The sequence below is a fragment of the Macaca thibetana genome, chromosome 6 (genome assembly GCF_024542745.1).
Source record: "Macaca thibetana thibetana isolate TM-01 chromosome 6, ASM2454274v1, whole genome shotgun sequence".
NCBI lineage: Eukaryota > Metazoa > Chordata > Mammalia > Primates > Cercopithecidae > Macaca > Macaca thibetana.
In genome coordinates this window covers 108,204,699-108,220,186 of record NC_065583.1, presented here as the reverse complement: position 1 = coordinate 108,220,186, position 15,488 = coordinate 108,204,699, and the positions used below count along the sequence as shown (strand labels likewise).

The following is a 15,488-nucleotide window of genomic DNA, read 5'->3' as shown; positions in this document are numbered from 1 at the left end:
CTTGGGAAAATGAGCTGGTCAGAAATCTGTTATCCAAGATCTAATTCATGTTATCCCAGCAGGTCCATCCCCTTTTTCTCTCTCTTCCTCACCCTCCTAAGAACTATAAGTGAATGCAAGAGCAGTAACTGACTGTGTAATTACCCCATTTGTTTGTGAAGCTAAAGATCTACTTCCTCCACCCCCACCTAAGACAGTGGGAATAGTAACTCCCAGTTCCCCCGCAACCCTAGGATACCTCCAACCTATAAAACTCACCTGCTCTGTCACCGTCAGCTTCTGGTGTCCACTTCCTAGACTGAAGGCCATACTGGAAAGGTCAGATTCAAGGGCTTTCAGGTTAGTAAAACTCCAGCTGGCATGGTTTCCACCATCTCATTAATGAAGAACAAACACACACTAACGCTCCTTGGGAAAAGTGCCTGCCAGCTTTCTTTCCTTATTACTGGGAATAAATCAGCAGAGATCCACAGAAAGGGGAAGGCTAGGAGGAGAAGATCTCCAAGACATGATCTACACCCAAAGGCACCCTTGGTCGTAATGCCATAAAGGGACATCAAAAAGAGCTAACACTTTTTGAAACCCAGGTGGCCCCGACCTAAGCTATAACATCCCCAGGCATAGGCAGGTCTGGGTCAGCTATCCTATTACTCACTGTTCTTCAAAGGATGTTACTGAGATTCTTACTCAGTATGCAGGGCTCCACAGATTGGTGGGGAGTGGGCGAAAGTGTGACTTTTCAGGGGCTTCCATTCCACTTGGGATGATTAAGAACATAGACTCTGAAGCCAGACTACCTGAGTTTGATTCTGGGCCCTACCACTTACTAACTATGTGACTTTGGGCAACCTACTTAACACTTCTGTGCCTCAATTTCTATTTCTGTAGAAAGGTTATAATAATAGTACCTTCCATGTAGGGTCACTGTGAAGATTAATGAGATCAAATATATATCTAGGCCTAGAACAGCATTGGACAAATAGACTGTGCTAAATGAGGGTTAGCTGTAAGGATTTGGAGAAACACATTATATGTCCAAAGTCATGTCCAGTTAGAACAAAGCCACATACAAGAATGCATAGGAAGACTGCTTTGGAATTAGAGAAAAAAGAGAAATCTATGGCATTGAAGCAGGCAGAATGGACTTCTCAGGAGAGGTGGGGCCTGAATCCAGGACTTTCAGGGATGGGATGGGCATGTTCTACTCTGACCCTTTTTCTATAACCTAGATTGACCACCCATGAATATGGGGCTGCCACCCCCAAGGAGGACCTCAGGCATCTTTTCCCAAGCAAAGGTTCTGGATCTGCCCACTCTGTGGCTCACCTCCCCAAATGGTCTTTTGGCTTCATCTTTGATTCCTGGCTCTTACCCACGTACTATTGGATCACGTGAGAGATTTCAGTTCAGGTTAACAAACTTTAGGACAGGTCTATTCTGAGTGAGGAACTGGGGCTAAAAAGGTGAGCACCTAACGATATCAAATATCACTCTCAAGAAGCTCCTAGTGAGTGTTGACAGAGGAGGGAACAGTTTTATAATTCATTGTGTTGGGAGTGGTTGCTATGGGAGCAGAGAGGGGGAGGGCTTGGCCCAAGGGCAGAGAGAGAGATCAGTGACTCTTCAAGGGTGACAGGGACAAGCCAGGGCCAGGGGCCATGATGAGCATATAGGGGGAATGGCAGTCCAGACAGGAGGAAGTGCTTGAAGTTTAGTTTGGACTCCAACACTCTCTAGGAACACTGGGTGGTGCTTTCCTTTTATCTCCTACTGCCTTCAGCCCCTCCGAAAGCTCCAGTTGGCTAAGGTTGATAAGCATCTGTGCTGGGCTGGCCACAGGCCTCCTAATGAGCCAGTTCCAGACCACGCAGGGTGAAGGGCTGGCGGGAGTGGTGAGGACTCTCCAGGCAGGAGGTGCGCCGTAAGGAAAAGCTGCAACAGGAAGGTCCAGTGGAGATGTGGGCACAATACCAACGTTAAAACCTGATCCCTACCATCAATTAGCTCCATTATCTGGAGCAGGTTACTTTGCTTCTCTGGAATCTTGGTTATAAAATAGGTGAAATAATACTTGAAGGGGTGGTTATGGGGCTTGAGTGAGATACATGAGGAACACCCAATAAGCACCTACTACTATGTGCTGGGCTGGAAGGGGTTGGCCAGGTCCCAGTCCCACTCTGTCATTCTGCTGTCTGTGTTCACAATACTAAATGGCACTTAGATCATTAGCTGTCAAAACAAATCAGGGAACTCGAGACACCTCTCTTTGAAATGGCTTTTAAACAGCTAGTGTTTGATAAAGATTAGGCAGTGAGAGTGTTGGTCTTTACTCCAGGAAGAGCCCAGTCAGGTTGCAACTGTGTTAGACTCTCCCAGAGAGTCCTACTGAGCTGGAAGGGCTGGCGCCTGGCCTGGAGGAAGAGTCTGCGGGCTACAGAGTTGCACATCCTGCTCAGCTTTAGGAGGTGGCTAATTAGGGCTGATGGTGAAGGGGGTTTGATGATGTGGACACCTATGTGGGAAACTTTGTATGCAGACCACCACCGTCATTTCAGGAAGGTCATGAAACAGCTATTGGACAAGAGCATTCACTCACTCACTTTAGACGGCCTGGGTGAAATGCTCCCTATCCCAGCGCCAAACCTAAGCTATCTCTTTTCCCTATTCCTGCAACTTGAATCAGCCTAGTCAAAAATGCAGAAGTTTGGCGCAAAAATTTCCCAAAGAGAAGACTGAAAAAGAAGGAAGAACAATGCTCTTTTCATAGGGCTGTGGCATCGTTTACAGTGTTCCTAACATTTGAACTACTTTAGATTAAATAGTAAGTAGTTCATCATATAAAAGGTGTGAAGAAGCAACCTCATACATTGCTGGTAGGGGTAAAAATTGATGTAAGTCAGTTTGGCAATATCTGTCACAATCTCACATTTTGACAAATGAACACTTGATGAAGTAGTTCCATTTCAAAGAATTTATCCTACAAGTATTCTCACTTGTGTAAAATGACAAATGTAACATGTTACTTTCCAATTGTAGAATTATTTGCAAAAGATTGTAAACAATTTAAATATCAATCAATAGAGGACTTGACAAATACATTACAGAGAAGAACATTATACAGATATGTAGATGGTGTATGTATGCATGTGATGGTTAATTTTTCTTTTCTTTCTTGCTTTTTTTTTTTTTTTTTTTTTTTTTTGAGGCAGATTCTCTCTCTTTCATCCAGGCTGGAGTGCAGTGGCATGATCTCGGCTCACTGCAAACTACGCCTCCCAGGTTCAAGCAATTCTTCTGCCTCAGCCTCCTGAGTAGCTGGGACTACAGGCATGTGCCACCATGCTCAGCTAATTTTTTGTATTTTTAGTAGAGATGGGGTTTCACTGTGTTAGCCAAGATGGTCTCGATCTCCTGATCTCACGATCCGCCCGCCTTGGCTTCCCAAAGTGCTGGGATTACAAGCGTGAGCCACTGCGCCCGGCTGTTATGGTTAATTTTACATGTCAGCTTGCCTGGGCTAAGCGATACTCAGATGACTGGTAAAACATTATGTCTGGGTGTGTCTGTGAGGGTGTTTCCAGAAGAGACTAGCATTTGAGAAGGTAGGCTGAGTAAAGAAAATCCACCCTCCCTAACGTGGGTGGACATAATCCAATCTGTCAAGGGACTGACTCAAACATAAAGACTAAACAAGGGCAAATTTGTTCTCTCTGCTTAAGCGGGGTCATCTATCTTCTGTCTTCAAACATCAGAGCTTCTGGTTCCTGGGGCTTCAGACTTGGACTAGAACTTCACTACCAGCCTTCCTGCGTCTCCAGCTTGCAGATAGCAGATCGCAGAACTTCTTAACCTCCATAATCACGTGAGCCAATCCCTCATAATAAATCTCCTTCTGTGTGTGTGTGTGTGTGTGTGTGTGTGTGTGTGTGTCTGTACAGATAGATTCTGTATCTTACTGGTTCTGTTTCTCTGGAGAACTCTGACTAATACAATGTACATGTATATATACATTTTATGAATATATATATCTCCAAGAAATGTTAAGTCAAAAAAGCAAGTTGTCAAACAACATGTATACTATGCTACCATTTGTACATGTGTGTAAACAGTTCTGGAAGGATCTTCAGGAAACAAATTACACTGGTGGCTTATGGAGAAAGAAGCTAGGTGGCTGTTGGGGCAGAAGAGAGACTCAACATTTACTTTTCTATAATATTTGAATTTTGAACCATGTGAATGTGTAACCCATACAAAACATTAAATTTTAAAAAGTCACCTTAAAAATAAATAAATACTGTCCACTGACAGATGAATGGATAAACAAACTGTAGTATATGAATACAATGGGATATTGTTCAGCCTTTAAAAGGAAGGAAATTCTGACTCATGCTACAACATGGATGAACTTTGAAGATATTACATTAAGTGAAATAAGCCAGTCACAAAGGGATAAATATTGTATGATTCTAGTTATATGTGGTACCTAGAATAGTCAAATTCACAAAGACAGAAAGTAGAATGGTGGTTGTCAAGAGTTTAGTGAGGGGGTAGGAATGGGGAGTTATTGTTTAATGGGTACAGTTTCAGCTTTGCAAGATCAAAAGAATTGTGGAGATTGCATGCACAACAAATGAATGCACTAAAACTACTTGATATGGTTTGGCCATGTCCCCACCCAAATCTCATCTTGAATTACAGTTCCCATAATCCCCACATGTCACTGGGGGGACTGGTGAGAGGTAATTGAATCATGGGAGCAGTTACCCTCATGCTGTTTTCATGATAGTGAATGAGTTCTCATAAGATCCAATGGTTTTATAAGGGGCTTTCCCCCACCCTTCACTCTCATTCTTCTCTCTCCTATTTCCATGTAAAGAAGGACGTGTTTGCTTTCCCTTCCACCATGATTGTAAGTTTCCTGAGGCCTCCCCAGCCCTGCGTAACTGTGAGTCAATTAAACCTCTTTCCTTTATAAATTACCCAGTCTCGCGTATTTCTTCATAGCAGTGTGAGAACGAACTAATACACTACTGAACTGCATATCTTGACTGTACATGGTTAAGATGGAGGCCAGTACAGTGGCTCATGCCTATAATCCCAGCACTTTGGGAGGCTGAGGCTGGAGGATTGCTTAAGCCTGGGAGTTTGAGACCAGCCTGGACAACAAAGCGAGACCCTGTCTTTACCAATAAAATAAAATAAAATAAAATAAAATAAAATAAAATAAAATAAAATAAAATAAAATAAAATAATTGCCAGGCATGGTGGTGTGCACCTATAGTCCCAGCTACTTGAGAGCTAAGGTGGGAGGATGGCTTGAGCCCTGGAGGTTTAGGCTGCGGTGATTTCTAATTGCACCATTGCACTCCAGCCTGGGCAAGAAGTGAGATGCTTTTTTTCTCTCAAAATAATAATAATAATTTAAAAAATGGTTAAGATGATAAATTTTATGTTATATATATTTTACTACAGTTAAAAATTAAGAAAACTACCTATAAAATAAATTTTTAACAAAGAACACTTGGTTACATTAATTTAGTCATCCCACCAATGAATGTTCTGATTGCAGCCACCTAGTGTGATGTGTTAGAAGACTTTGGGGGCCTACTTCTCTGCCTACCCTTTCCCTCAGCTTCAGCAAGCCCAGATTATCTGATTGCTCTCTGCTTTTCTTTTTTAATCTGAAAAGTAGGAACACGGTTTTCCTACCCTGATACTTGAATTGGATTATTGCATATTGATGTTTTTCTACTCAGGTTCCTAGCCATTATGATAACATCAACCTGCAAGAATTATCTAACCTTATTTTGTGACTTTTACCTTATCTAGGCTTTGAAGAAGACCACTGCGTTGGTATTTGCAAAATGTTTTGAGCCTCGAGGTTTAAATAAGGTGAGATATAAAGGATCCTTTTCACTACTGGGCATGCCTAACTGCATGTCTTCTGAACACTGCTTGTGATGGTCATTCATACCAAAGGATGGAAACAGAAAGCACAGATCACAAGATCCTCTGGTCAAATAGGGAATCTGACCCTGAAACGAAGCAGCAGTGTTAATGTCCTGAGCCCCACTGCCAGCCTCAGCTGTATGAGAAAGGTGGCAGAGAGGTGGGAAGGAGGCAAGCACAAAAGGTTGGTGTTTGTCCTCTCCATGCTTCTACCAACTCTTATAATCTCCTGCCCCAGACTGGCAAGTCAAATAGTAGCGCCATCCCTACAGGTTACATTATACCCTGAAATTAACACTAAAAATCAAACTGCTTAGTTTTAAAGTGCTTTTCACAAGCCTACTAACTTAATCCCTGACTAGTGTTATGGGGGTTGTTAATAAGTTCTCACATCTCCCCAAAACAGCCCTATTTAGGACCCCTCCTCCGTTACCCACCCACCAGTCTGCCTTCCTTACTGAAGGTGAGGACCCAGAGTGAACGACAGTAGTATTCTCCTCTCTCTTCTGTTGACCTAGATTGACCTGAGTGGGAGTTTTAAGACTGATGTCTCTTTTCTCTTCTCATACCAAGTCTAAATTCCATTGCTGGGCTTTCCCTGCCTGCTGTGATTTGACTCTACCTTTCCATACAGCCAACTTCTTACCACCCACACGCTCACCTCTGCCTCAGTCCTCGGGCCTAGAAAGGCCCTTTGAATCTTCCTTTATGCCTCTCCTGCAGATCCAGGCACAAGTCCAACCCTCCAGCAGCCTAAATCCATCTTTTCCTCCTCTGAATTCCTATGGCATTTATAGTTAGCACCCTACAATTTACTGAACCACTTAATTATATGCTCTCTGGCATTGCTCAGTGATTATGTCTTGCTTTTAGTCTGGCCTCCTGAGTAGATATTGAATCCCAGTGGGACAGAAACTATACTTTATGAATTTTTTATTATATCCTCAAGAGCACCTAGTAATAATAATGGCAGTCATTTAGCACTTACTGTATACGACACACAGTACTTTATGTATGCTATCTATTTAATACCACAATATCTCTAATAAGGCATTATCATGCCTATTTTTCAGATGGAAAACCAAAGCTCAGAGAGAGTTACATGGGCAGGCAGCTGGGGAGGGCTGAGACTGGAGCCAGGCCGTGGTCTTCAAAGGCTTTAGTCAAACTTTTTGACAGATAGAAGAAAACTGAACTAGGGAAAATACTTTCCTGGGATCATCCCTATATGAAGTGGCAGAACTGGAATTGCTCCCAATGTTTCAAAACATGTAAGCTCCTCAGGAACAGGAACTTTTGTCTGTCCGTTCATTGTTGTATCCCCAATCCTTAGAATTATGCCTGACTCAAAGTAAGTGCTCAATAAAATATCTGCTGAATGAACAAGTGAAATCTAGTCAACAAACCTACTCTGAATGCTCACCAAGTGTGAGGCACTGCTCCTATGAGAAAAGTAATGTAAAAGACATTCTAGTTTGCTTGACTAAACCTCACTCACCGTGGAATACTCACAAAGGGCTGTCCAGAAACAGAAATGTGATAAAAGCCTGCATCCCTAACTTGGTGCCAAATTTACCCTTTTAGACTTGAGAGGTTATGGGGTTTCCTATTCCCTGCCTGTTCCTCTCCTTCAGTCCTACCTCCGTAGAAATAATCAGCCAGCACAGCCCAGGAAGAAAGGGAAGCAGTCCCATACCCCAGGAGCAGGCTGGTCTGCCATATCATATCAGACTCCTGGGATCCCAGAGAGAAAGGAGTCCCTGAGGCCCTGCAGGTCCACCTACCAGGGCTCTAGAGCTGGAGACCTGGGGCCTGGATATTAAACTAACATAGGCGTATTCACAGGCAGGGGGCGTGGGCCCTGCTCCTTCTGTAGGTTCTTTTAAAAATTTATCTTCAGAAGTCTTTATTTGTGCTAAGTGACTTAGATCAAAACAAAAACACTTATTTTTGTGTTTGCTTAAACAAGTAGATCATTTCTTCAGTTATCTCCTGGCTATGTATGCGGACACATCTTAGATCCAGAGACTAAGTATTTTCTTTCTGTCTCATACTTTCTACACATTTGTAACTGTGTGCATAACAAAGGTAATCAATTTCCCGACAGGTAGCTATTCAAGCTAGGTGAGATAAATAAAGGAGATAAAGAAGTTGCACGATTTAAACAAACAAAAGGAACAGTCAGCCACCAAACAAAGCCCACAGTTCCAAGGTAAGGATTTGAAATAGTCTTGATCTTTTTTGGTAGGGGAAGGGGCCAGGTCATAACCATGTAAAAGTAATGAAAACAAACCAAGACTGTGGGGCCCTAATTACTGTCAAGTTGTCATTCTCTCCAATTGCCTTGAAGGTTTGTTTCTTTTGAAAATTCAGTGTAACCTTACAGGAGGCAATAAGGGCTGGCAAAAGGTGGTGACAGTGGAAACTAGCTGGGCGGATGCAGAGACTTTGGGAATAGTGGGATGTAGGGGTGGAAGGCAGGCTGAGGGCAAAAGGGCTGCCAGGGCTTCCGAGGAGGCTCCCAGGAGACTGATAAGATCCCGAGGGGATCGGAGAAGTGCAAGGGTCTCCAGGAAACGTGATGAACCCCAGGTTTTTATACTTGTTCATGAGGTGCCAGACAAATGCTTAGTTTGTTTCTGAAGGATATCACTCTCACTCTAACTCCTACCTAGAATATTCTTCTCTCACATCTTCCCATAGCTGGCTCAGCTTCCACATCACCTCTTCAGAAAGGGCCCCCTGACCACCAACCCAAAGTCATAACCTACTTAGTGTCTTGCCCCTTTTCATGTTTTTTTTGTTTTCTTTTTCTTCATGGCTCTTGGCACTACCTGAATGTTTCTTGTTTGTCAGTGTATGTCCTCTGCCCCGCATACCATGGTGTAAGCCCCAGGAGAGCAGAAACTTCCTCTGTCTACCCGATGGTGCTGAAGCCTCAGAGCCTGGATCAGTGTCAGGTACGGAGAAGGCACTCTGGTGGAAACCTCAGTGGCAACATTCAGCTCACAGTGGGAAACTCGGACCTTCAGACCAGGGAAGGGGGCGGTTTGAAGATGTGAGTCTGGAGTGTGACTGATGAAGCCAAAAGCAGGCTCAAACTCTCTTTTTATGACCAACTTTGGATAATGAGCTCAAGCCATGTATAAAAACGTTCCCCAAAAAAGTGCTTTTCTAGATGAAAGGGAAAAAATAGCTAAAGTGATCCATCTTCCTTTCTTTGAGGAAGGTTGGCTCCGCTTCTGTTGCTTCCAGGAAGATTGCATACACATGTAAAACTGGGAAAACTTTAATGAAGGGAAAAACTAAGAAGTAGGAGGGTGTACTCAAATATCAAGTTCTCCTCCACATAGTAGCTGCCCCTGCCTTCATTAACTGAACCATTAAGATCCTTGTTGCTCCCTGTGCATCGATATGAAGGGAGCTCAGGATGTAGACTTAAATCAAAACGAAGGACACAGAACAGTGGAAGCCAGGGGTGCCCAACTTTTTGGCTTCCCTGGGCCACATCGGAAGAAGAAAAATTGCCTTGGATCACACGTAAAATACACTAACGATAGCTGACAAGCTAAAAAAATAGCTAAAAAACTCATAATATTTTAAGAAAGTTTACGAATTTGTGTTGGGACTCATTCAAAGCCATCCTGGGGTGCGTGCGGTCCATGGGCCATGGGTTGGACAAGTTAAGTATAAACCGTATGTTATCTTTTGCATTAAAAAGGTGGGGTAGAATAAAAAATACACTTACATTTACAGGAACACTGTGGGGTATAGAAGAAGCCGATGTAACTGGCTATGCACTTCAAGGCCAGGGAAGTGGAGAGCAGGCACCAGTATAGGAATGAGATGCCTTGATTCATACTTTCCATGTTGTCTTGATTCTTCAACCATGTGAATGTATTAGCTGTTTTTAAAATAAAAAATGTAATGATCCTTGTTTATAATTGATAGTAATTGGAGCCTTATAGCTCAATGATTATCTTGCCAAAGTTTGGTGCAGGTAATATTGACAATTCAGGCTGAGAGAGCTACTGTCAGCGTCTTAGAGTAAAGAATATGAATGTAAGAGGGCACATTATTACACTCACGTCTTCACAAACAGAATCAGAGACTGAGGTGTTTCCTATTCTGGAGGTAGACTCCTGATTTAGTTTGCTTTTTAGTAATCGTACTAAAATTGTATGTTTTATACAATTTCATACTAAAATTGTGTGAAAAAATACGGCACCAGGCTGAGTGCGGTGGCTCATGCCTGTAATTCCAGTACTTTGGGAGGCTGAGGCAGGCGGATCACCTGAGATCAGGAGTTCGAGACCAGCCTGGCCAAGATGGTGAAACCCCATCTCTACAAAAAATACAAAATTAGCCAGGCGTGGTGGAACACACCTGTAATCCCAGCTACTCGGGAGGCTGAGGCAGGAGAATCACTTGAACCTGGGAAGCGGAGGCTGCAATGAGCCGAGGTCATGCCATTGCACTCCAGCCTGGGCAAAAAGAGCGAAACTCCATCTGAATAAATAAATAAAATAAATAAACCAAGGTAGTCTCCCTACAGTTTCTCGTTCTTCCATCTCTAGCCCACTGTGCTACCTCTCTTTGGCTCTGGCAGAGGGGATTTCACTAGTTTATTCCCAGCACTGCACTATCTAACTTAGAGAGTTTCCTATTTCCCTTTCAAATCCTTTTCCACCAAAACCCTCCTCATGTTTGCATACTGGAAGTTATTTAAATAGGGATGAATTACTTTCTTCTACCATCAAAGCCCAAGCTTAAAAGGTAAATAACCCTGGGTGAGTTAGCATAGGACCTTAAAATTCACACTAAGGTGTAAATGTCTAATAGGTATGATTTCTAAAGAGCACAATTTGGTTGGGGGATGGGAAGTGGAAAGGGAGGCATGGATCTTGCACAGATTTGGCCAGCTTGCTGGTGTTACCTGCTTTTCCTCCACCGTAGCTCCCACCCCCACCCAGGCCTGCTCAGAAGACCCCAAGCCACCCAGAAGCAGGAGGCAGCCTTCACCCCAGCCAGATCTATATCCATTCCAGACTCAGGATTACAACAATTTGGGAGAGGGTCAACCAAGTCAGAGTCCCACATGGCAGAAGAGCTGCTTTAGCTTAAGACTCTTAACTCTTTTTCCTCGGGGCAGGAAAGCTTTGAGCCAATGAAGGATGAGGCTTTCCAGGCCCAGGACACAACCTTGATCCAAGGCCTAGTTGTGGCTTTAATTTTTGTAAATCAAGCCTCAAGTTTTTCTTCACTCTTTTAGCTGAAGATATGTTTCCCAGGATGCATGAAAAAAAAAAAAATGAATAAAAGGTACCAAATTTGAGATTGTGAGATATGTATGTCACTTAAACCCTTTTTAGGTAAGCAGGAATCACTGATTCACTAAATTCTTTCATAAGTTTTTTTCCTCCTAACCATTGTCTTCATAACATCATCCCATACTTGGAAAACATTTGTCTAATTATCATCACACACAATGGGCCCACTGCCAGCTGCTTTTTATTTTAACTTCAGATTCTTTCCAGGGTGTTTGTTTTTTTTTTTTTTTCTTGGGGGTGGGGAGTAGGAGAGAGGAGTGTGTGTCTGTTTTTGCTATTACACAGAACTGATCAGATTTCCTTTTATAATCACAATTAAACTTCCAGACCCGATCATCTGAATATTTCACATTTAGAAGATCTGGGTGTACATTGACTTAGTCAGTTTCAGAAAGCTTCCAAGAGACGAGGTGACAAACCGATGGGTGAGGTCGAGTGAATCATTCTAGAAACATAAACAGCATAGATGGACTAGAGGAGCTCAAGGCTGACTCTGAGCTCAGTGTTCTCTCCATCAGCTGAGACTGGGTACCATGAGGTTAAGCCCAAAATACGTTACTCTAGTCCCTCTATCAGGAAGGGAAGTCCTGAGAAAGCAGGGCCTTTGTACATCTTGTCCACAGCAGCCCCCACACAGCAGTGGACAAGATGCCTCATCCCCAGCACCTGCTTGGTGTTTAATGTTGTAGTTGGTGAACAGCAAGGACTAGTTGAAAATGCATTACCCTTTGCCACTCTGCCCTCTACAGTAGCGGAAGTGGAGATTCATAAAATCTGTCTACAAAACAGGACTGTCAAAGGACTGTCAGACATTTAAATCCTGGTCTGACCAGTGGCAGCTCTCAAAGAGGTTTAAGGACAGCAATGTGGCTGACGGGAATCGTGTTGGGGCTTACGGATGCACCAGCACAGTCAACCCAGTTTTACTTCTATTACATTTCATTTCAGGGTTCCTGATGGGAGTCTATGGGGAGGGGCTCAAACTTCTTCTCCACTCCTTGGCACCATAGTGGCTCAGACCAATAGGCTAGAGATGTGAAGCTGTGCTCATGAAAATTGGAGGGAAAAAAAAAAAAAAAACCAAAAGATGCAGGGGTCTTGGGAGAGGTTTCCCTCTGCTGCAGAGAAGGCCTCCCTACCCCTGAAGAGCAGGGAGTATGAGGAAGAATGTTAATGAAATGAAATCTGGGTAGTCACTCAGACCTTCAGCGATAGATAATATGTAGAACATTCTGAAGGGACAACATTTTCATCAGGCATCTAAAACCTGTCAGCAATGGAGCCCTAAGTTACCATTCACTCTTCCACTGCAGTGAACAACAGCCCATGTAGCCCACCCCCACCCCACCTCCCTGACTAATGTGGAGATGGCTTAAAATAACCAGTTCTCTTTAAATGCACATGTATTCTAAAGGGGCTAATCCTGTAAATAAGGCATCCCTCAGTGAGATTTACTTTTGTAAGGCTCTAGCAACTAATATTAACTAGTATTTAGATTTAGGAAAGAGAAGGGTACTTCAGTATTTATTGGAGTTTTCTTGCTTTCTTTTATTGGAGGGGTGGAGAAAAGAGGATTAGTGAGGGGGATGTTATTAAGTGAAAAAAAAAAAAACATTATCGCTTGTTTTGTATGCGCTAGGAATTAAGTTTATAATCTAGGAGAGGAAACAGGGAAAACACCTGAATGACTCTGAAACACATCTACATCAATGGTAGCAAACATATTACTGTGAGTCAGGGGATGGAGGGGTTTTGCAAAGCCTTGGAGGATTTTGACCAGCAAAGATGGGAAAAGGGGATACCAGGCGTGAGAAGGTTCAAGAGAAGGTCTGGGGGCAGGAGAGCCAGAGGAATCAGACTGCTGGAGAAGGTGAGAAGACAAGTGCTCACAGGAGAGGTGGGCAAGAGAACTGGTATGGGAGCCAAGGTCATCCCAGGGAGGACTGAGTCAGACAGGCTCAGGGACACCACCAAACTTCTGCAGTGGATCTGGTGGGATCTTGTTCAATCAGCAGTGTGCAGCCTGGTGACTCAGAGGCAGGGAAAGCCACAGAGGCTTTTGGTGAGATAAGGGACATCAAGTTGGCCTTAGACAATTGCTGTGGTGGTGAGCGTTGGGTGGGCTGGAGGGAAGGGAATGGAAGAATGGGAGGCTGGCTGGCAGGCTGTCCCACTGATCCAAATGAGGAGGAATCAAGGATTGGCCTACAGAAGGGACAGACGACATGGAGGAAAAAAGACAGGAGAGGCAAAGCATGGACTTGGAAAATAGCAAGGAGAGGGGACTGGGCTGCACCTATACCCGAAGGAGTCCTTTTGAGCTACGCTGAGTTTGACAGGCTAGCAGGCTTCAAGGAAGGAAGTAGCAGGTCCCTACTAGGAAAAAGGGGACACTGCACATGTCAGCCTCTAAGGAAGTGGAGGCCCTCTTGGAGGCTTTGAAGAGTCAAATGAACAGGGGGTACTGGAGAGCGGAAACAGAGCAAGGAACGAAGTGGGGTAAGCCTTTTGCAAAAGCTTTCAATTTTCTCTAGAACAATTTACAAGAACCGACTAGGGAGGGGAAGTGGGAGCCTGAGGGGAACCCACTAGGGAGGGGAATTGGGAGCCTCTGTTACACAGTTTTACATCTTTCGAATTTTGAACTTCTTGCATATACAGTCCTACTTGTTGTAATTCAGTTTTAAAGGGTTGGGATCCAGAGCCCTGGGGCCTGCTTGTTGTAGTAGACACCCTGCTTTTCACCCATGTGAAACTCTGATGGCCAGCTCGGGGTAGGTGGGGTAGGTGTTCAGAACAATGTTTCACTCCTTTCTACCCCCTATCGCCTAGCTAGTTGAAGGTTTTTTTCTGTTTGGGATTCCACTTCATTACCTCCACCGAAAAAACACAACAAAGTTCTGGGTTTCATCCAAGAGGCCTACAGGTCAAGGACGTTTTGGCTAGGCCATCTCTTAGCTGGCATCAGTGCCAAAATCCTACAAAAGAGAAGAGAGTCCGTGGAGTAGGGAAAGAGGTTGGTAGTGGCTGATTAGGAAACTGTGGAGAAAAGTCCTTGTCACTGCCCCAGGTAGGGCCTACCCGGGAAGCAGCATCGTCATTGGATTATCTCGGTCATTTCAGCTCACTTAGGCCAAACAGGCGGTGAGTGGCTGGGTTCTGCCTGGAACTGCCGTTTTTTCGGAGGGTAGGCCGCACCCCACAGTGCGTCCAACCCTCTCGGCTGCCCAGGTGTTCCTTGGGTTTGGGACAAAGCCCCCACAGCTTCCAGATGGGCCCAGGGGGCACCCTAGCCCGGGATGGGGTGGCCAGCTTGCTCCCCGCCCCTCTCAACGGCTGCCCATTCGCCTTCAATCTTTCTGGCAGATTCCACCAGTACTCCTTTACCATGGATTGTCCCACCGGGGGCCCCTGTGCTCTTGAGTCGCTGGCACCGAACTGCGTGGCGAGAGCCGGGACAAAACGCCAGAGTGGCCGGGCGGGAGACGCACAGGCGAGTCTCAGGGCCCCCCCCCCCCACCCCTTCTGCGCGGGCGGGCTGTGCAGGCCTGGCCAGGAGCCGGGTCAGAACTCCGTGCAGCGATGGCAGCTCGGGCGCGCGCCTTGGTGAGCCGGTGGGATGCTGGGGTACGGAGAAGGCCCCCAGGTCCGGGGTGAGCGCTTTGCTGCCGCTGGAAGCGCGCCCCAATTGTCGCGCCGCGTGGTTCGCTCGGTTAAAGCCCCGACCCGAGGGTTAGCGAGCTGCTTCCGCCCAGTGGATACGAACCCGGACTGTCCTGAGTGCATTTTTTTTCCTCCCTTATAGTCTGTTAAATTGACTAATAAACTCAACACAGCGTTCTCTGTGCGGCTTCAAAAAACTCAGTAATTTCGTTAGAAAACGTTGAAACCCAACTCTAAAGTATTCAGCCCAAATGTTTAGTTAAAGTAACCCCGTGGGTTAATAAACTAAACAAAGGCAACCCATGCAAAACCGGAGCAATGAAAACCAGGCTACATAAACGAAGGGAAGTTTATAAGAACTCTTTCGGAGGAAAAAAAGAGAAAAGGCACCGGGCACGGAGGTTTAATGTGAAGCATGTGAGCGGGGCTCAGTTTACAGGTACGCGGGCCGACGGCAAAGAGCGCTGTCAAGCGGCCTCGAGGATTTCGGGGGGTTTGCGCCGCCGAGGAAACCCTACCCGGACGAGGCGAGCAGCCTGGTGGCGC

General features: G+C 44.9%; 1 protein-coding gene across 1 annotated transcript in view; it reads right to left on the bottom strand.

Moving 5' to 3' along the window:
- MRPS27 (mitochondrial ribosomal protein S27) overlaps nucleotides 1–15,488 on the bottom strand; it is a 1,100,726-nt gene that overhangs the window by 1,067,436 nt on the left and 17,802 nt on the right. The window lies entirely within an intron of this gene.